We start from the raw sequence: 22992 nt of genomic DNA on the forward strand, positions 1-22992 counted from the left end.
TGAGGTCTGAACTCTGACTTGGCCACTCCAGGACATTAACTTTGTTGTTTTTAAGCCATTCCTGTGTAGATTCGGTTTTACGCTTGGGGTCATTGTCTTGCTGGAAAACAAATCTTCTCCTAAGTTGTAGTTCTCTTGCAGGCTACATCAGGTTTTCCTCCAGGATTTCCCTGTATCTTGCTGCATTCATTTCACCCTCTATCTTCACAAGCCGTCCGAGGCCTGCTGCAGTGAAGCATCCCCGCAGCATGATGCAGCCACCACCATTCTTCAAGGTAGGGATGGTGTGTATCATAGCGTTTAGTCTGATGGCCAAAAATCTCAATTTTGGTTTCATCAGACCATAAAACCCTCTTCAAGCAGACTTCTGGCAAACTCTAGCTGAAATTTCATGTGAGTTTTTTTCAACAGTGGCTTCCTCTTTGCCACTCTCCCATAAAGCTGCGACTGGTGAAGCTCCTGGGCAGCAGTTGTATGCGCAGTCTCTCCCATCTCAGCCACTAAAGCTTGTAACTCCTCCAGTTGTCATTCATCTCTTGGTGACCTCTCTCTTGCACAGTCACTCAGTTTTTGAGGACAGCGTGCTCTAGGCAAATGTACCACTTTTCCATATTCTTTCCATTTCTTGATGATTGATTTAATTGTACTCGAGTAACTTGGAAATTTTCTTGTTTCCATCTCCTGACTTCTGCATTTCAATAATCTTCTCGCGGAGCTGCGTGGAGTTATTTTGTCCCCATGATGTAGTTTTTGCCAGGCTACTGACTCACAAGTAGTTGTACTTTCCAGATCATCATCATCATCAGGTGCCTTGCCCAGTTTGAGCTTTGACTGCCATGGCCTACACACTCCTGTTTCGGGTCAAGTGGATCAATTCATTGGTATTCATTTCCAGTTCTCTGGCTGCTGTCTCCATCATCATTTGTCTTTGTCTTTCTCTTGCTTTCTTCCCTTCAATCTTTCCCATAATTACCATGCATTCTACCTCCTCTTTCCTAATCACATGCCCAATGAAGTTACATTGCCTTTTCATGATCTCATACATTATTTCTCTTTTTGTGTTTGCTCTGTTCATGACATCCTTGTTAGATATCAGTTTCGTCCATGACATTCTTTGCATCCTCCTCAAAAACCACATCTCTGCTGCTACAATTCGTTTCTGCATGTTACTAGATATTGTTCAACATTCTGAGCCATATAACGTAACTGGATAAACGTAACATTTCAGTTCTCTGAGGCAGGTTGTCATGCCTAGTTTAGTATAGGTCAATACATTCTTCATTCTCATAAAAGTGTCTTTTGCTATCCCTATTCTTCTTTTGATGTCCATATCGCACCTGCCATCTGATGTCACCCAGCTTCCTAAGTAGCAAGTTCTGTACTTGTTTTATGTCTTCCCTGTTTATTCTCAGCCTGCAGATAGGATTCTCCTTCTGTTTGAATATCACCATACATTCTTTGCATTTGATAAATAGACCGATTTTTGCACTTTCTTCAACAATTATATTAATTAAGTTTTGTAGTTCTTCCTCCGTACTTGCAATTAACACAGTGTCATCTGCATATCTGAAACTATTGATGTTTTCACTGCCAAATTTGATTCCCAAGATGTCTCTTATTTTTTGCAATATTGTTTCACTGTACACATTAAATAAATCAGGGGAGAAAACACACCCTTGTCTAACGCCTCTCTTGATTTTTGTAAACTGACTCACTTCTCCATCTATTCTTACAGCGGCAGTTTGTTCCCAGTACAGATTTCTGATTAGGCGGAGGTCTTTCGAATCTAGATCTAGAGTTTTCTGTAATATTTCAAATAACTTATTGTGCTTCCAGATACAGGTGTATTTTTACGACAATCAGTTAAAACACAGATTTACATATAGCTCGAACACCTTATCTAGTTATGCGACTTCTAAAACCAACTGGATGCGCCAGTGATGATTTGGTGTGTCATATTAAAGGGGGTAAATACTTATGCAATCAATTATTTTGTGTTTTATATTTGTAATTAATTTTGATCACTTTGCAGAGATTTGTTTTCACTCTGACACGGAAAAATAATTTTCTGTTGTTCAGTGTCAAAAAAAGCCAAATTAAATCCACAGGGATTCAATGTTGTAAAACAATAAAACACGAAAATTTCCAGGGGTGGGGGGAATACTTTTTATAGTCACTGTATACCTGTTTTAATATTTCTGCTTATGTAACAGGGATTAATTGATTGGTACATTTCCCTCCATGACAGCACAATGCCTATATTTATGTACCATCCTTAATGTATTGCACTGTTACCAACCTACATCTTAACAACAGTAACTATATGTTAAAATATTCTCTGGGGATGTTTCCTACAGACTGACACTTAATGTTTCCTGGACAACTCAGTTTCAAACTTCTCATCTTTGTTTTTCAGATCCCTCCATGACCTCTGCTCTGTCTGTCTCCAATTCCGGCCTATTATGCACCCTTGATTTTAATTATTTCTCACCCTCAGTGGCCTAAGCTCCCACTGTCTGTAATATCCTCTGAAGTGTCAAATTCTATTTGGCCGTATTTTGGGATGCTTTACCATGTCAAAGCTGTTATATTAATACAATTATTGCTGCTGCTGCTTAGATGTCATGATAAGCTCTATGCCAGATCCTTCTAAATCACTACTGGTAAAAAAAAGATTGATAGGCAACCAAAAGGTGCAAACAGAGACAACAAGTTCTTCATATCACTATAAGATCAGATTAATAAACTAAAAGTGTGACCACCCTAATTTGCATTCACTAGGTCACATCCTACGCATTGTTACTATTTCCACAGCCCTGTAGCTGTAGGGGGTATATATCGTCTGTATTCTAATAGTATCATAAAACATTTAATTTCGCAGAGTCATTTCTCTGGGCCAATTAAGGAAGAGTATCTTGATGCTGATTACATAACTATGCAATTAAAAGTAATGACTGAGCTACGAGTCAAGGGTACCTTGAAGCACATTATCAAAGGCTAATTGGTGCCAGTGAGCAGCCTAATTGTAGTTGTATATAGATTTGTAGTTTTTTGTCGTATCTTTCACTGATTCTATAAAGTAATTCTGGGCCTGTTCTTGACAGGGGCGGGTTGTTTCAGCAAGAGTTTTGGAGTATTGGACGGAAGCATTAAATTCCCAGGGGTACAGAATCATATAACCATATAACAATTACAGCATGGAAACAGGCCATCTCGGCCCTTCTAGATCTTTCAGCATCATGAATTGTGAGACGACATTAACAGACAAGTTCATCTTTTTCTGACCATCAGTTTTTTTTTACTTTGCTTAACTCTATTTAATTCTATCTTCGCAAAGGAGAAACTGGCAGAGGAAAATGGGTAGGTAAGTGAGAAAGGTGGTGGTTGAGAGTGGTGGAGGGAGTCAGACTGGGGAGACCATGAGATTCTGATCAATATAGCTGTGGTAAGCACGAGATTAGGATGTGGTGAGTCAGCACAGCAAAGGTCAGGGTGAAAATTAGGCTGGGACTGACAGCGATGGCGAGTGATTGGTAATGGCAATGGACTTATCATTATCAAATTCTGAGATACAGTGTAAAACTTCAGTTTGCATGCCATCCATGTCAATCAGGGGTCCTCAGCCTGGGATCCATGGACCCCATGATTAATGGTTGGGGTCCAAGGCATAAAAAAGATTTGGAACCACTGATAAAGATCAAGGCATTATAGATCAGATTATTATAGAAAAGGAATGTATTAACAGGATGTAGAATATAGTGTTATAATTACAGAGAGAGTGCAGTGCAGGTAGGCAATTAGGTGCAAAATCCATGACGAGGGAGATTGTGAAGCCAAGAATTCATTTTATCATACAAGATGCTTATTTGAGAGCAGAATGGAAGTGTCCTTGAGCCTGCACGGTGACTATTCATTGGGTAATGAGTGACAAGTAAGAGGAGCTGTTAAAAATGGTCAACCCATCTGCCAGATTAATTCACTGGACTCACGTGACCACATACCAAATAAGGTTGCTCCCCTTTAGCTGCATACGTGCCTCAGCCTCAGGGGTCTTGTTACAACCTGTTTTATGTGAGTGGCCCATTTCGTTTACACAAACAAACAGCCCATAACTGTATTGGCAAACCATAGGTCAACATTGTCTAAAAACATCTTTATGCATGGAGAATCAGTCTAACAATCCAATGGTACACATGATTGTGTTTAGATCAGGTCTAATTTTGTTAACTATTGGCCTTTGTTGTTCAGTCGTTAAGTCAAGTCTAACTCTTCGTAACCTCTTGGACCATAGGGTCCATAGGGTTTTCATGGCAAGGTACAGTAGTAGATTGCCAGACCTTTCTTCCACGCAGATACTGCTGCTGCCCAGGTTGGGACCTGGCTGGGTTTGAACTCAGGACCATCTGCCTTGAAGTCCAGTGCTGATCCCACTACACCACCAGCCGGCCCTAACTATTGGCCAGTGTACTAATAAACAACAGCAAGGAGATAGTAGGTGCTATTGATGGCAATATCAAGCAGCTTTTCCCAATAATCTGCCTGCAGACCTCATGTTTGCTTTTCTCGGGCTATCTGGTCCCAAGCACCATTGCTGCCTTTACCCAAAGATAGATAAGATACAAGATTCAGGATCCAAGCTTATGTGTCACATGTACGTCGAAGCATACAGTGAAATGTGTCATTTGCGTTAACGACTAATCTACCAGAGGGTATGCTGGGGGCAGCTCGCAAATATCACTACACTTTCGGACGCCAACATAGCGTGCCCACAGTGCTCAGCAGAGTAACACAGAACACATCAAGCAACAAACAACAATGTCAAAAACAAGCCCCTTTCCCCCCCCCAACTCACACACATACACAGTTCTTTAAGCCGAGGAGAGATCTCCAAGCTCTAGTAGAGTGGACTTGGGACTCCCCAGCAGATTTACAGAGATTTGCAGACTCGGCTCCAGCCAAAGGGCTTCTGATTCATCCTGAGGCCTCGATCCTCAGCATCGGTCCAAGGACATGCCAATCACTGAACACAAGGGCCTCAAAATTCGGAATCACCGATTACAGGAACCTGAACTCTGGGCCTTGAATTCCAGTCAACCCAAGGGATCACTGGAATTCAATCCTCCTGCCGGTGTGGAACTCCAGCTCCAGAACCTGCAAACGATTTGCTGACCAGGGTGGGGGGAAAGGGAGGGTAGTGTGCAATTATCTCATCCACTCAATGTCAGCCAGCCTAACAATGGGTGTCCCAGGTCCTCAGTGGGGCATATCACTGTGGTCTTCGAATGCAGAATTGAAACTTATACTCTAACCTCCCCCCCCCCACATCAGTTCTTAAAACCCTAATCTGAGCCCTATTTCCCCTCTCTGTCCCCAAAACCATCCTTACAAATCTAAAGGAGACCGGAACCATAGAAACAAAATAAGAATGACTACATCAAGGAAGCATATGAGTGAGAATGGCATTCAAGAAGCCTTGGTAAGGTTGGTTAATATGGGATAAACTCTCCACAAGTGGGAGTCCCACTTTGCACAAGAGAAGATGGTTTCAGTTAGTAGAGATCTTTTATCTCAGCTCTGCAACATTGCTGCAAGAATTCTTCAAGAGTATGGTGAAGGTCCAGCCATCTCTGTTGTTTCATTTATGACTCCCCCTCGTTGACAAGATCAGAAGTGGGAACGTTTATTACGTCTATGATTCTCTTTGCAAATTCTTAGCAAGCAAAGCTGTACACCCCCGAATGCAATTTGAACCGCACAATTTTAGACATAAATTCACGAGCAGCATTTAACAACCACATCTTGCAATGACCTTTGCATCAGCAGAAAGCCTAATCACTTACACTTTCTTGACATTGGCAAGATTCTGCTATAACAAGACCAGGTACTATCATGATCAGGAATTCAGCTAGACCAATCACATACGGTAAGTGGATAAACCGCATGGGCATTACCTCACATGGAGAGAATTGTGATTTGCTTCGAAGAATTCTGAAGGCAGCCTATGTGATTTATTCTTCTGTTTATTCAGATACATAGTAATGATACATTTACCTTTGCAATTACTTTCATGATGGAATTCCTTTGCAAGGGACACACTCTATCTTTCTCCATACCCTCTGATCAATTGTGTGCAGGACAGATGGTGTAACAATTTTCCTGTTCCTTGGCAGATAGTGAGGGGTCATAGTCTGTACTGGCAGATCAGTGCTGGATATGCTAACATCTCACTATGGTGGCTTCATAGGCAAACGGTGAAGTTGATTAAAGAAATATATACCAATATCTATACCAACACCTATAAATGTTGGTTATTTTTTCTATAAAACACACCCTGAATGATTTATTTTTTTGCTTATAGACAAGGCCATAAAGCCTTTGATACAAAAAATCCATTACTGCTCTCATCTTCTTAACAGTGCAGCTGCATTTATATGGGCAGTAAATGAGCGTTCCACAGCTAGTAAAAAAGAATTAAACTGTGCTGTACATCTGGGAATTACCATGAGCCAATGTTGTTCATGCAAATTTAATGAGTTTTTATTACAGATCTGAAATCCAGTTTCCTTCACGGTGTTTATATGGTTATTAAATTTGCTACATGATGTTTTGGCAACAGTCCTGACCCAGATTGTTGGGGATTTAGTCACAATCTTGGCAAGCATATAACATGCCAGCTTTGGGCACTGTGTAATCATGCCTTTTCTGCCTATTTTACACTTCAGATTATTTTATGACTATTTTTGGTAGTGTATTACTAAGCTACACTGGGCTGCAAGCTTGTCAGGGTTTTGGTCTGAAGTGACAGAAAACAGTCTAGTGTACGATGGCACTGAGCTAAAATGGCACGATTTAGCAGGTCGACAAATAATGGTCTTAGAATTGAAACAAGTTCACGTCAAGGGAGCACGAGGTCTCCTCTGGATGGAAGAGGAGAAGTGCCAGGCTCAGAGTGCACCGATCAGAGGGTTGGACAGGTGGGCCACATTCTAATTAATCCAAGGTCATTCTCTTGTATCTCAGCAACTTCCTTCAGATATGCTGCCTGTCTTGCTCTGCAGTTATAATTTTTACCCATATTCACTGTGGTATTTTGGTCTGATCCCTTATTCCTGCTTGGACTTGGGAACCATGATTTTCTTTGCTGACAATAAGCAGATAATGATAAGCGTAGAAGTGAAAAGAAGCAATTATACAAGCTTTAACTGTCTGACATTTTTCAGTTTTTTTTTCTCCTCCAGTTATTCTGGGACGCCTACTGAATTCAATTTTGCTGAATTTTGCAGTGCAGTCAGAGATGTTAGATCTTTCATTGGCAGTGCTTAACTCGGGCAGCTGAGGATCTGCAATGGCAAGGGTGGACATCCTCAAGTCCCGGATGTCAACGTCCTGAAGGCTCTGTCCTGGGCCCAGCACATGGATGCAACCATGAAGCAGGCATGCCAGAGTCTCTACTCTCTTAAACGTTTAAGGAGATTCAGCATATCATCAAAGACCATAGACCTTAAGACATAGGAGCAGAATTAGGCCATTTGGCCCATCCAGTCTGCTCCACCATTCAGTCATGGCGGATCCTTTTCTCCCCTCCTCAGTCCTACTCCCCAGCCTTATGCCCATAACCTTTGATGCCGTATTCAATCAAGAACATGTCAAGCTCTGCCTTAAGTACTCCCAACAACCTGGCCTTCATAGCTGTCTGTGGTAATAAATTCCACAAATTCACCACGCTCTGGCTGAAGAAATTTCTCCGCATCTCTGTTTTAAGTGGATGCCCCTGTATCCTGAGGCTGTGCCCCTTGTCCTAACTCTGACAATTTTTTACTGATGTACAGTGGAAAGCATTCTGTCTGGTTGCATCATTGTTTGGTGTGGGAGCTCCAATTTATAGGAACACAAGAGGCTACAGAGCAAAACGCACACCAAATGCTGCCGGAACTCAGCAGGTCAGGCATCATCAGTGGAAATGAATAAGAAGATGGGGCAGGAAAGAGGAAAAGGTAGAGGGTAGTAGGTGAAGCCAGGTGAGTGGGAGGAGTGGGATGAAGTAAGAAGCTGGAAAGCGATAGGTGGAAAAGGTAAAAGGCTGGAGAAGAATGAACCAGATAGAAGAGGAGCGTGGACCATGAGGGAGAAGGAAGGAGGAGGGGCACCATGGGGAGGTGAGGCCGCAAGGAGTGGTGGACTTGTGTACAGCTCTCCTCACCATCGAGGTCGTCGACACAAGGTGATGTTTCAAAAAGGTGACATCTATCATGAAAGACCCCCAACATCCAGAACATGCCTTCTTCTCATTGCTGCCATCAGGCAAGAGGTATGGCAACTGAAGACCAGCACCTCAAGACTCAACAATAACTTTGTAACCACTGCTCTCAGGTTCTTGAACCGACCTGAAACCCCCTCATTTTATGTTGACTTATATTTCCCTCAACTTGCATAAGTGTTTTATTTATCTAAGTTTATTTGTGATATGTAATATAGTTAATTTAAATTTATGCCATTTATGGTTATCATGCTTATAATGTTCATAAAAATGAAATTGAACTTGCTGGGAGTAATATGCCACTTTCTTCACAGATCCCAACCAGATGAAAAGTGCATCTGATAAGCTGTACTGTTTCCATTCCTGAGTTGGAATACATCTCCATTCAGAGTTTCTTCTTAAAGGTGAAAAGATTGCATCGTGTTGGAAAGATTTACAAAAGGAAAAGGGTCTCAGTGACACAGCCAGTAATGCCACTAGCTCACAGCTCCAGTAACCAAAGTTTGATTCTAATCTCACTTACTGTCTGTCTGAAGTTTTCATGTTGTCCCTCTGATTGTGTAATTTTCTTCCTATGCAGTCACAAGGCTGAAACAAAAGGGACTGGGGGACTGGTCATTTAAAAAATAAGTTGTGGAGAAAATTCTTGAGGCAGTGAATCTCTGGAATTTCTCACAGGTCATTAGACAAATTTAAGATCGTGATAGATAACTATCTGAAAGTCGAAAAATTGAGAGTTTTTGGGACATGCATGTAAAAGGAATTGAGGCCATCGCAGATCAGCTTAGAGAATTTTGACTGTGGAACAAGCTTGAAGGGGAACTGACCTACTTTTATTTTCTATATGGTGATATATATGCACTTTCGTAATAAATTTACTTTGAACTTTGAACTTTTCCTGTGTCCTCCAGGGCACTGGTTGCCTCCCACACCCCAAGTAAGAAGTTTGGGTAGGTAAGGGTTAATTGACCCACTGTAAATTGTGCCTAGTGTGCAGATGATTGGAAGAATATTGAAGAAGTTGATGAGAAAGAGAGGAGAATTAAACGAATCAGGGAAGGATTAGAGTAAAAAGTGTGCCTGATAGTCGTCATGCGTTTGGTGGGCAGACGGCCCTGTTTCTGTGCTGAATCTTTCAATGACTATAGCTAAAGTAGACAGTAACAGTTTTTTCCCTGGGGTCAGGGAATCCAAAACTAGAGGGCATAGATTTAGGGTGATAACAGAAAGATTTGAAAGAGACTTGAGGGGCAACTTTTCATCCAGAGGATACTAAGTATACAGTATGTAATAAGCCGCCAGAAGAAGTGTTGAGGTATGGCTTAGAGGGATATGGAATGAACACAAAAAATTGGGTCTAGATAGGTGGGTATGGACTTGTTTGGCTGAAAGGCCTGTATCTGTGCTGTATTGTTCTATCAGTCTATGACTCTATGACCCCTACATAGCTCATCAAGTGTGTGAGTAAATTCATGACATCCAGTAAGCTTGCTTTTCCATGATGCTTTGGTGAATAGTAGGCTAAAAATGACTACATTGCTCTTTTGAATTTATAACCACAGTATTCCAGATTTAGGACACCAAAGTATAGGAACATTCAGCAGCATTGTTATATAAATTATAACATAGTTATAATTATAACTATGATGAAAATTAGATTGCAAACTCTGTACTATTTACAGAATATTTCTCATTGACATCTCCTGCACTAACATACAGGGGAAAATAATTTTTTTCAGAGTGTACATTGACACAATCACATCAGCCAGAGGATCTTAAACTAGGAGTCACAGAAGCCTGTTTTACAGCAGTGAGTGACAGCAGGCTACAGAATCCACTTATGAAGAATATCCAAAATAGGGAAGACATGATTGACCTGTTTGACATGATTGACAATGTTTCTCTGTACGATCAGAAGTGTTCATCACTTAGATTCTCATTACAGGATTGTTAATTGCTATGTTGTAGTGCACTAAATTTTGTAAAGTATTAGATAAAAGTCTGAACAAGTCGAAGTGACACTTTAACTCTTTGTGAGCTCGCAGCATGTAAAGTGACTGTACAAGGTAAACACTGTAGGACTGTTAAATGTTTGCTAATAGCGGCTGGATTCTTTTTGGCCTGAGCACAAAAGACTAGAGAGCTTATCTGTCTCTGTGTACCTCTCAATGCTTGTGGATTCAATCCCCCTGTTTATGGAGGCACCTTTTGCTCGGTTCTTGGGAGTTCAGCTGGACCGAGGAATCGTGATTGATCAGTGCCTAGGACGGACCCAGGGTGATTCATGAGTCGGAATTTGGAGATCCCCCCGTCAACAGTGACAGTCTAATCCCCTGACAACAGCAACACTCAAGTGGAGGCTAAGAATCGTGAGTCCTGAAATCTTTGTACGTAGTACTTTGTACAGTTTATTTGTGTTTTCTATTTTATGATAGTAAATTAGGCTTAAGTTACCTTGTTGTGCTTGTACGCTTATTATCTCATTTCCTGGACACTTGACTAGGTTTGGGTCTTTTGGGTTGGTTCAACCCAGCCCATTACTATTGAACAAAAGGAATCCCAGTCACTCACCAAAGCGATAGATGGTGAATTATCCATTTGTTTCCATTCCTCCTGTGAACACCAGAGTAAACTTTGTTCTGCAGGTGAAGCAGCAAAAGCTCAAAGCAGGCAGCAAGGAATCCGCTACACGTGATGTCACATTACTAAAGGAGATTTGATACTCTGAATGATTGTGAAGAGGCACTTATATTCAATTAAATACGTTATCAGCATGAATGAAACACAGCAGGACTGTAGTGAATGCTGGAGAATGTCGGAAACAAATCTCTATAAACATTTCCGATTAGTTATTAGCTGACGTGAATGACATAATTTTCTTTTTTGACTATCATCCGGTCTTTTTCAAATTCTTCGCATGCTTAATAATCTCTATGGAGCTTTTCACTGATGCTACCACCAAGCGGGAGCCAATTTAATTATAGTGAATCATTATGGAACCACCACCTCAATTAAGTCTACTATGCTAAGTTAATTTGATGAGTTGAAAGATTGAAATGAAATAAAAGGCACATCCCGTTTTTATTTCAAAACAAAATGGGGTAAAAGCAATTAATTTTAGACATAACAGTGTTGGTTATATTCACAATGCTATAAAGTTTTCCTTTCTATCCATTGCCAACCAATATCAAAAACAACTTCCAATGGTCAAATTGAATGTAATACCTCTTCAATTACCACTTGAATTTTCACATTCAACAGTCATTTGGAATCCCATCCTACTGCAGGGACTCAACCCGAAATGTTCTCAATCCTTTCAGCCCACAACCCACTAAGTTCCTCCAACAGTTTATATTTTAGTATCATCATAAATCCTGTAAGTTTGCTGGTGCATTAACGATATGATCGGTTCTATAGCCAACAGTTTAGAATAAATGGAAATATGTGACAAATAAAAAGTAATTGTAGCATTTACTTTGCGATTGATTAAGAGAATAAAATAATTATCTGGGGTGGGGATGGAATACTGCCTTTCAGGTCAGGATTTCCACTCGCATAACTGAATGCACAAAGTATTTACAACAAGATACTGTAAATGCATTGGTTAGGGTAAATAGAGGTTCATGTGTTTTTCGAAAAGTCTTGAAAATTGGTTGCAGGGATGGGAATTAAATACTCCAGAATATCTGATTTCCAAAGAAGGAAGCCAAAACAGACATAAGGAAGTGAATGTGACTCTATCAATAAATTGTGCATATGGATGGGATATGAATATGGAATATGGATGGATGGGAGAGGTCCAGGCACAGCTCAATGGGTCTAGGCAGAATAACAGTTAAGCATGGACTCGGTAGACCAAACAGCCTTTTCTATTCAGAAAATGTCAGAAACCCTCAGCAGTCAGGCAGTATGTGCAGAATGGAAACAGAATTAATGTTTCAAGTTGAAGAATTTTCACCAGAACTGCGAAAGAGAGAGAACAAGTAGATTTAAGTTGTGGAGAGATGTGAGGAGAGGGGGTGAAAAGGGGAGAAAAAATATATAGAACAAAGAGAGAAGCCGTGGTTGTCATGGTGGTAAGCAATCTTGTTGATGGATTTCACAGAGCAGCTGGATAGAGAGAAAGCCAACAAAGGGACGTGCTAAATCCATGAAATACAGGTGAGAATTGTCAAGTATTCCTAGTTAGGAGAGGGAAAAACTAAGATGGATAAACTGAAACAGTACTGACCATTTTTGAAAGGAACAGCAGAAGTGAGTTTCTCAAGATCATTGAATTTGTTACTGAGCACAAAAGGCCTCAGGCAGAAGATGTGATGGTGTTCCTCAAGCTTCAAAGATAGAGTAAAATACCAGATTTAAAGTCATAGTCATAGTCATAGTTTATTGATCCTGGGGGAAATTGATTTTCGTTACAGTTGCACAATAAATAATAAATAGTAATAGAACCATAAATAGTTAAATAGTAATATGTAAATTATGCCAGAAAATAAGTCCAGGACCAGCCTATTGGCTCAGGGTGTCTGACCCTCCAAGGGAGGAGTTGTAAAGTTTGATGGCCACAGGCAGGAATGACTTCCTATGACGCTCTGTGCTGCATCTCGGTGGAATGAATCTCTGACTGAATGTACTCCTGTGCCCACCCAGTACATTATGTAGTGGATGGGAGACATTGACCAAGATGGCATGCAACTTAGACAGCATCCTATTTTCAGACACCACCGTGAGAGAGTCCAGTTCCATCCCCACAACATCACTGGCCTTACGAATGAGTTTGTTGATTCTGTTGGTGTCTGCTACCCTCAGCCTGCTGCCCCAGCACACAACAGCAAACATGATAGCACTGGCCACCACAGACTCGTAGGACATCCTCAGCATCGTCCGGCAGATATTAAAGGACCTTAGTCTCCTCAGGAAATAGGGATGGCTCTGACCCTTCTTGTAGACAGCCTCAGTGTTCTTTGACCAGTCCAGTTTATTGTCAATTCGTATTTGTAATCCTCCACCATGTCCACACTGACCCCTTGGAAGGAAACGGGGGTCACCGGTACCTTAGCTCTCCTCAGGTCTACCACCAGCTCCTTAGGGTGAGTGATGTGGTTGGAGCATGAGCTGGAAGGGAATAGGTGGAGGAGAGAAGGTAGGGAGGGGTAATAGATAGGTGGAGGAAGGAAGACAAGAAATAATGACAGAAGAAGGAAAGCAATAAGTAGAGGAGAGATAGGTCTGTAGATGACAGAATATGATAGGAAAGGAAGATGGAGTACGGCGTCAAATAAGGGTGGTGGGGTGGACAGTAGGGGGAGAGGGCCCATTGTTCTAGTGATGTGCGTGGAGGAAGGAAAAGAAAAAGAGAGACAGGAGATTGAGATAGGTGTGGGAGGAACTGGGTGGATCAGATTGAGAGAGAAAAGTGATGTCCACATGCTTATACTAGATCAATTTTGTAGAGTACAAGAATATACAGAGAGAAAGCTCAGAGTGTGAGTGGGGTGGAGAATTACATTACTAGGCACTTGGAAGATGTGTCCTGTGACTAGGTGCTTCACATAGCAGTCACCCGCTCACCATTATAGTGAAGACTACATTATGAGCATCAAATAAGGTAATATCAGTATGGAGTGGGGTCATGGTAAATTGGCTTAAGAAACATAGAAAGCTAACATCCATTAACAGCAGCAATTAAAAAAACAAATGGTCTTTATTGCAAGAAAGTTGGAGAGCAGAAGGAAGCAATTTTTACTGTAATTGTACAGGCCTTTGTGAGATCAGTATGCAGATCCAGATCCTTGACCTAAGAAAAAACCTCCTTGCCTCGAGATGATACCCTATTGTTCGGCCAGATTGATACCCTGGGTATGAGCATTTTCACATGAATAATTATTAACTAAAATTAGCCGAGATGCACATGATTTTAAAGAATGAGGAAACCTGAGAGGATCTGATGAGAAAATAGGAAGAATAAAAAACTGGGGAGGGGAGAGTGGGGGATGTTGTTGGATTAAATAGGGTTAGAGTAAATGTGTAGGTGATTGTTAGCATGGTCTTGACAGGCCGAATAGCCAGTTTTGGGCTGTATCTCTTTGTGACCTTCTCTGTTGTCCAATGAAATCAATCCAAGAGCAATTGACACCATAGGTGCAGAAAGGCTACTTGTCTTGAACCATTGGGCTCAGGTTCCAGTTTAAGGTTCTCCACTTAAGACTAAAATAAGGAAAATGTTGTTCCTTAGAGTATTTAAGATACTCAGAAGTCTCTGTGCTGGAGGGCTGTGGGTGTTTCATTATTGAACTTGGTCAAGGTTGAGATCAAAAGACCTTTGATCAGTGAAGGAATAAAACACAAAGGGAATGAGATAGATACATTAATCTGAAGTGCATTGATCAACCATGATCTTACTGAATAACCAGTTCTTGTTCCTCACCCTTTCATCTCAACAAAAGTTCTTGCATTTTCCCTGCTATGGCTTCTTATTCCACTGTCAGGTTGAAGTCGATAAAGTCTAGTAAGAGATAACAAAACTCCCACACCTATTATTGGCTTTATCTCACGTGCTTGAGAACACAGGTTAATTTTAGGAAACAATTTATTTAATTTGAGTTCTTAACTTGTTATATTTAATGCTTGCAGACCGGGGAAAGAATCTTCAAAGAATTAAGCAAAGTCAGTAATCACTTTTCTTCCTCTGATGTTTCCCAAAGAGCCCACACTCAAACGGATTCTGGAAGCAATGATAATTTTTTTTCCCAAGGAACAATTCACAAATGGGCCATTGAAGAAATAAATATTTCAATTATAATGAGAAAGCAAAAAGGAACAAATTAAATTATTCTGAAAATCCAGAACATAAGAACTACTTTGAAAATAAAATATAATCAAAATCTAATTGGTGTATTGACTTAATATCACAATAATCTCTGTTCCACAAATGTAACATGGTGCTTTTTAGTTTCGGATATAATGGAGGATTGGAAATTGAGTTAAAACACAGTTTCATTTGGCCCCAAGGTTACCTGCAGGCTATCCAAATTTCTCAAACTAGAAGTGTATTGTTTATTCCAGGAGGAAATTTAAATTTGATCAATTACTTTATTCAGCTCTTGTTACAGACTTGTTAAAAAAAAAGTAAAGTTCATTCCTGTCTATCATGTCATTGCAAATGTTCCCTTTTGTAAAATTTCCTCTGGCTTCTCCTTTCCACTTTGACTCTGTTCTTCCACCTGCATACTGAATCAGTTGCCTACCTAATGAATGGTTACTTATTTGAAACATTTGGTTGAATCTCACTGAACTCAGCCTGCACCTGGCAGTTGTTGCCCAGGCTAGATCTACGGTTGCACTAGGTTCTGGCTTCTCTGAAGATTGCCACCCTGTCTTGGTGAAGAGGCGTGTGGGTTTCTGAGAGCCAGAGAGCGATGCTATCTGGAGCTTAGCTCCTGGTAGAGTGGTGCTAAGGTCAAAGGGGAAGTTCCAAACAAAAAGCGATCCAACCAAGAACTCAATGGTAGAGGTGGCAAAAGATAATAACAATGGCAGTGAAGGCAGAGGAAGTCCGCAGCTGTGAAGGGTCCTAAATCATCTTGCACTCCATGCTACTGGACCCTAACCCTGATCTGTCATAGACCATGTGGTGGCAGCCTATGCATGGGCCTCCCCGCATTAAACAAAGTCACACACAGACATTCTCTATTAAGGGAATAATCGCTTAGGAGGACATCATAATTGACTTGAGTGATCACAGTACTACTAACTTTTGGCATGAAATTTACCAGAAGCTGGGCTATACAAAGTTGTTCTTACAAACCTGGTTCTGGCTGGTTGTTGTTCCAGGGGGCTTCAAAGTTCAAAGCTCAAAGTAACTTTATTATCAAAGTACATACTGTATTTGTCAGCATATAAAACCCTGAAATTTCAGGTCGTCTAGTGTAGTTTTGTGTTGTTTCATGTAGCAGTGTTGGCGCATGGCTAAGTGGTTAAGGCATTCGTCTAGTGATCTGAAGGTCACTAGTTCGAGCCTTGGCCGAGGCAGCGTGTGTGTGTGTGTGTGTGTCCTTGAGCAAGGCACTTAACCACACAGTACTCTGCGACGACACTGGTGCCAAGCTGTATGGGTCCTAATGCCCTTCCCTTGCACAACATCGGTGGCATGGAGAGGGGAGACTTGCAGCATGGGCAACTGCCGGTCTTCCATACAACCTTGCCCAGGCCTGCGCCCTGGAAACCTTCAAAGGCACAAATCCATGGTCTCACGAGACTAACGGATGCCTGTATATGTAGCACCGTGGTCCTGGAAGATCATTGTTTCATTTTTACTGTGTACTGTACCAGCAGTTATGATTGAAATGACAATAAAAGCGACTTGACTTGACTTGAAATTTGTTTTCTAGTAGACATATTCAGTAAATCCAAGAACCATAATAGATTCAATGAAAGATCACACCCAAAAGGGTGGACAAACAACCAATGTGCAAAAGACAACAAACTGTACAAATACAAAAATATAGAAAAAAACAGTAATAATGAATAAATAAATGATCAATTTCAAGAAAGTGAGATGAAGAGTCCTTGAAAGTGAGTCCTTAGGTTGTAGGAGTTGATCTGCGATGGGGCGAGTGAAGTTGATTGAAGTTATCCCCACTGATTCAACAGCCTGATGGTTGAGGGATAATAACTGTTCTTGAACCTGATGGTGTGAGTCCTGAGGCTCCTGTGCCTTCTTCCTGATGGAAGCAGTGAGAAGCGAGCATGACCTGGGTAGTAGGAGTTCCTGATGATGGATGCTGACTTCCTGTGACAGTACTCTGTATAGATAGGCTTTACCCATTTTAGACTGGGTCATATCCACTAGATTTTGTAGGATTTTCTGTTCAAGGGCATTGGTGTTTCCATACCAGCCTGTGATGCAACCAGTCAATATAGTCCACCACACATCTATAGAAGTTCGTCACAAGTATTAGACGCCATGCTGATTCTTCCCAGACTTCTAAGAAAGTAGAGGTGCTGCTGTGCTTTCTTCGTAATTGCATTTCAGTGCTGGGCCGAGGACAGGTCCTCTGAAGTGATAACAACGAAGAATTTAAAGTTGCTGACCCTCTCCACTTTTGAGCCTGGATGCAGATTGGCTCATGGACCTCTACTTTCCTCCTTCTTAAGTCAATAATCAGCTCCTTGGGCTTACTGACATTGAGTGAGAGTTTCTTGTTGTGAAACCACTCAGCCAGATTTTCAATCTCTCTCCTATATGCTGATTCACCACGGACTTTGATTCAGCTTATTGCTGACTGTGGTGTTGGAGCTCTGCAGGGTAAATGGTGTGTAGCTTGGTATCTCCACATCTGCTTCTTTTAACCAAGATTCTGTCGTAGTCTTCCCAAAATCCTGTCTATTTCATCAATGTAGCCCTCCTCCTTCATAATCTCTAATGACCATAATGTCATGTGTCTGAACAGTTGGCAGGTCTTTGTCATTCTGTGGCAACAGGGTACTTGTTTTCTTAAGATACTTTCATTAGTGCTTCTGCACCTTTTTGCATTTCTTCTTCTGTAAACAACATCTTCAAATTCATCTGTGGGTTGTGCAACTGAAATGATTGAAGCAGACTTCAGCCTCCTGTCATGGTGCATCTTTACCAGACCCACCTGTTGTTCTATATTGTTTCCAATTACCAATCTGACACCTCTCTTGTCAACCACGATGAAAATTCATACAGGACCTCTGTTAATTCTCTTGGGTTTACCACTATCAAAGAGCATCTTCCATCAGCTTCAATGGGTTTTTGGTATAGATTAAAAGCACATGTCCTATTGGTTTTAATTGCATCACTTCAGGATTGACAGTTTGCTTTGAAGAACATTACATGTTGCTTCCAAGTTCATTTGGAATATCACTATTTGCCCTTAAAACAACATCTTTGCATAGATGTACCTCATGGGTGGTCCTTCGAGAGAACTGACCTCATCGGCCTCCACAGGTGGGTATTTAATGGTCGTCAGAGATGAGGGAGGCTGAGGGAGAATGTTTCCATGCGATATGACTGCAGGTATTTTTGTCAGAATCAGAATCAGGTTTAATATCACCAGCATATTTTGTGAAATTTGTTGTCTTTGTGGCAGCAGTACAATGCAATACATAACAATATAAGGAAAAATGTGAATTACAGTAAATATATATCAAATAGTGAAATTAATTAAGTAGTGCAAAAACTTAAGTAAAAAAAAGTGTTCATGAGTTCAATGTCCATTCAAAAATCAGATGGCAGAGGGAAAGAAGTAGTTCCTGAGTCATTGAGTGTGCGCCTTCAGGCTTCTGTACCTCCTTCATGATGGTAACAGTAAGAAGTGGGTATGTTCTGGGTGGCAGGGCTCCTTAACGAATGATGACACTTTTTTGTGGCACTACTCCTTGAAGATGTCTTGGATACTACGGAGGCTAGTACCCATGATGGAGCTGACTAATTTTACCACTCTCTGCAGCTTACTTCGATCCTGTGTCGTAGCCCCCAATACCAAATGATGATGCAGTCAGTCCAGAATGCTCTCCATGGTACATCTGTAGAAATTTTTGAGGGTTTAGGCAACAGACCAAATCCCCCCAAACTCCTATTGAAATATAGCCACTCTCTTATCTTCTTTATAGCTGCATCAATATGTTGGGACCAAGTTAGGTCCTCAGAGATATTGACACCCAGGAACCTGAAATTGCTCACTCTCTCCAGTTCTGCTCCCTCTATATGGACTAGTTTGTGTTCGTCTGACCCTTTCTGAAGTCCACAATCAGCTCTTTGGTCTTACTGACATTGAGTGCAAAGTTCATAAGTGATGCTGTCTCTCTTCCCTGTAGAACTCACCACAACCACTCCATGGAGATTCGATATCCTCTTCACTGGACAGTGTTTATAGAAAATACTTTCCAGTCCACATTATTTTGCCTTTACAGGGCATTTCTTTGGTTCCTCATGTTGTTGCCTACAAACTAGCGCAAATAAACCACTCAGGCTGTGTTTTCTCTACCCTGTCTGTAAGAGCCTTGCATCTGTTCTCTACCTACATTGTATTCTGTGTTGTGCATTTATTATATTTATGGTGGTAATTAGTCACATGTGTGAGGCCGTGGTAAAAGCGAAGGGAATAAGTTACGTCTTCATGCTTTGTTCATTGCAGTTTGCAGTAGCTGGGGACTAATGGAAACCATATCTTTTGCTCTTTTGCTGACCACTCAATAACGTTCATTTGCATTTCACTTACCCTTGGGTACACTTAAGTTTCATCACTTCAGGATTGTATACTTGCTAACTGCTAATAAAGGATTTGACTTTTGGAGCAACAATTATTGGAGTAAGGGCATGCCATATAAACATAATAAATCCATAGGATAAGAACATAAGAAATAGGAGCAGGAATAGGCCATCTGGCCTGTCGAGCCTACTCCACCATTCAATAAGATCATGGCTGATCTAGCCAAGGACTCCTCTCCACCTACCTGCCTTTTCTCCACAACCCTTAATTCCCCTACTATGCAAAAATCTATCCAACCATAAATATATTTACTGAGGTAGCCTCTACTGCTTCATTGGGCAGAGATTTCCACAGATTCACCACCCTCTGTAAAAAGCAGTTCCTCCTCATCACCATCCTAAATCTACTCCCCTGAATCTCTAAAGTCTAAGTCTCCTAGTTCTAGTCTCACCTATCAATGGAAAGAGCTTTCCTGCCTCTATCTTATCTATCCCTTTCTTAATTTTATATGTTTCTATGAGATCTCCTCTCATCCTTCTGAATTCCAGTGAGTACAGTCCCAAGCAACTCAATCTCTCCTCATAGTCTAACCCCCTCATCCCTGGATTCAACCTGGTGAACCTCTTCTGGACTGTCTCCAAAGCCAGTCTATCTTTCCTCAAGTAAGGAGACCAGAAATGTATGTAGTACTCCAGATGCAGCCTCATCAGTAGCCTGTACAGTTGCAGCATAACCTCCCTGCTCTTAAATTCAATCCCTCTGGCACTGAAGGCCAACATCCCATTTACCTTCTTGATAGCTTGCTGCACCTACAAACCAAGCGCTCCCAAGTCCCTCTGCATAGCAGAATGCTGCACTTTTTTTTACCATTTAAATAATAACCTGCTCTTCTATTTTTTTCTTCAAAAGTGGATGACCTCGCATTTACCAACATTGCATTCCATCTTACAGACCCTTGCCTGTGGAACACCATTAGTCATCAGCAGCCAGACAGAAAAGGCTCCCTTTATTTTCACTCTTTGCCTCCTGTCAATAACTGCCGCTTAACCCATTCTAGAATCTTTCCTGTAATACCATGGGCTCATAGCTTGCTAAGCAACCTCATGTGCGGCCACTTATCAAAGGCCTACTGAACGTCAAAGTACACAAAATCAACTGATTCTCCTTTGTCTATCCTGCATCTTATTTCTTCAAAGAATTCCAGCAGATTTGTCAGGCAAGATTTTCCCTTGAAGAAACTGCAGCCTATTTTAATACGTGCCTCCAAGTCCCCTGAGAACTCATCCTTAATAATGAACTCCAGCATCTTCTCAACCACTGAGATCAGACTAACTGGCCTATAGTTTCCTTTCTTCTGCCTCTCTCCCTTCTTGAAGAGTGGAGTGACATTTGCATTTTCCAGTCTTCTGGAACGATTCCAGAATATAGTGATTCGTAAATGATTGTTACTAATGCCTCCACGATCTCTTCAGCCACCTCTTTCAGAACTCCGAGGTGTACACTATCTGGTCCAGGTGACTTATCTACCTTCAGACCTTTCAGTTCCCAAGAAATTTCTCTAGTTATGGTAACTTCACACATATCATGCCCTGACACCTGGAGCCTCCACTGTACCGTTACTGTCTTCCGCAATGAAGACTGATGCAAAATATTATTCAGTTTGTCTGCCATTTTGTTGTCTCCCATTATTACCTCTCCAGCAGTCCAACATCCACTCTCACCTCTCTTTTACACAGTAAATATCTGAAGAAACTTTTGGTATCCTCTTTAATATTATTGGCTAGTTTGCATTCATATTCCATCTTTACCTTCTTAATAATTTTTTGTTGCCTTCTGTTGGATTTTAAAAGCTTCCCAGTCCTCTAACTTCCCACAAATTTTAAAAGCCCTCTCTTTAGCTTTTCTGTTGGTTTTGACTTCTCTTGTTAGCCATGGCTGTGTCATCTTTCCTTTAGAATACATCTTCCTCTTTAGGATGTACATATCCTGTGCCTTCAGACTTTCTTCCAGAAATTCCAGCATTTATTGCTCTGTCATCAGCCCCGCCAGTGTTCTTTTCCAATCAATTCTGGCTAACTGTCCTCTCATGCCTCTGTAATTCCCTTTATTCCACTGTAATACTGATACATCTGACTTTAGCTCCTCCTTCTCAAGTTTCAGAGTGAATTTCATCAAATTATGATCACTTGTTCCTGATGGTCCTTTTACCTTAAGTTCTCCAATGAATTCTGGTTCATTGTACAACACCCAATCCAGAATAGCTGATCATCTAGTGGGTTTAACCATGAGCTGCTCTAAAAAGCCATCTCAAGGGCACTCTAGAAATTCCCACTCCTGGAATCCAGCACAAACCTGATTTTCCCAATCTACCTGCATACTGAAGTCCTCTATGACTGTTGTAACATTGCCCTCTTGGCAGGTATTTTCTATCTCCCATTATAATTTGTAGGCCACATCCTTACTACTGTTTGGGGGTCTGTATATAACTCCCATCAGGGTCTTTTTGCCTTTGCAGTTCCTCAGCTCTATCCACAATGATTCAACACTATCCAACCCTATATCACCTCTTTCTAATGACTTGTTTCATTTTTTACCCCCACCCGCCTTCCAGCCTGTCTTTTTCATACAGTGTGTAGCCTTGGACATTAAGCACCCAGCTACAGTATATAAATCACAAGCAGCAGAGGTCCCAGTTCAGATCATTGTGAAACATTACCACTAGTAGACCTCCAGCTAGAATAAGTCCCTTCAACCACCACCCTCTCTCTCATCTATGGGCAAGCCAGTTCTGAATCCCGTGCCAACATCTTACTAAAACCCATGTGGAGAACATCTTCATTAATCACTCTTATCACCTCATCAAAAGACTCAGTCAAGTTATTGAGACATACCTTCCACTGCACAAATCCATGCTGGCTCTCCCTAACTAGGCTATGGTTTACCATATGCTCATAGATTCTATCCCTAAGAATTCGCTCCGGTAACTTCCCTGCCGATTAATTTAGATTCACCAGTCTATAGTTTCTAGAATTATCCCTGGTTCCCATTTTGAACGATGGAACAATATTAATTACCCACCAGACCTCTGGCACCTCACCTGTGGGTAGAGAGAACATAAAGATGTTGGTCAAGACCCCAGCAATCTCTTCACTTGCCTCCCTCAGTTACCTGAGATATATCCCCATCAGACCATGGGGAAATATTCACCTTAATGTTCTTTAAGAGACCCAACACCACCTCATCCTTTACTTTGAAGTCTCCTAGCAATTTAATACACTCGGCACTGATCACCCTATCATCTACATCCCTCTCCTTGATAGATGCTGATGTATAGTACTCATTAAAGACTTCACCCATATCCTTCATATGTTCTCCCTTTCATCCTTGTGTGGCACCACCCTCTCCTTAGTTATCCTCTTGCTCCTGTTGTATGTATAGAATGCCTTGAGATTCTCTTTAATCTTACTTGTCAAGGACTTTTCATGGCCCCTCTTGGCTTTC

Source organism: Mobula birostris, chromosome 25 (assembly GCF_030028105.1).
Source record: "Mobula birostris isolate sMobBir1 chromosome 25, sMobBir1.hap1, whole genome shotgun sequence".
Lineage (NCBI taxonomy): Eukaryota > Metazoa > Chordata > Chondrichthyes > Myliobatiformes > Myliobatidae > Mobula > Mobula birostris.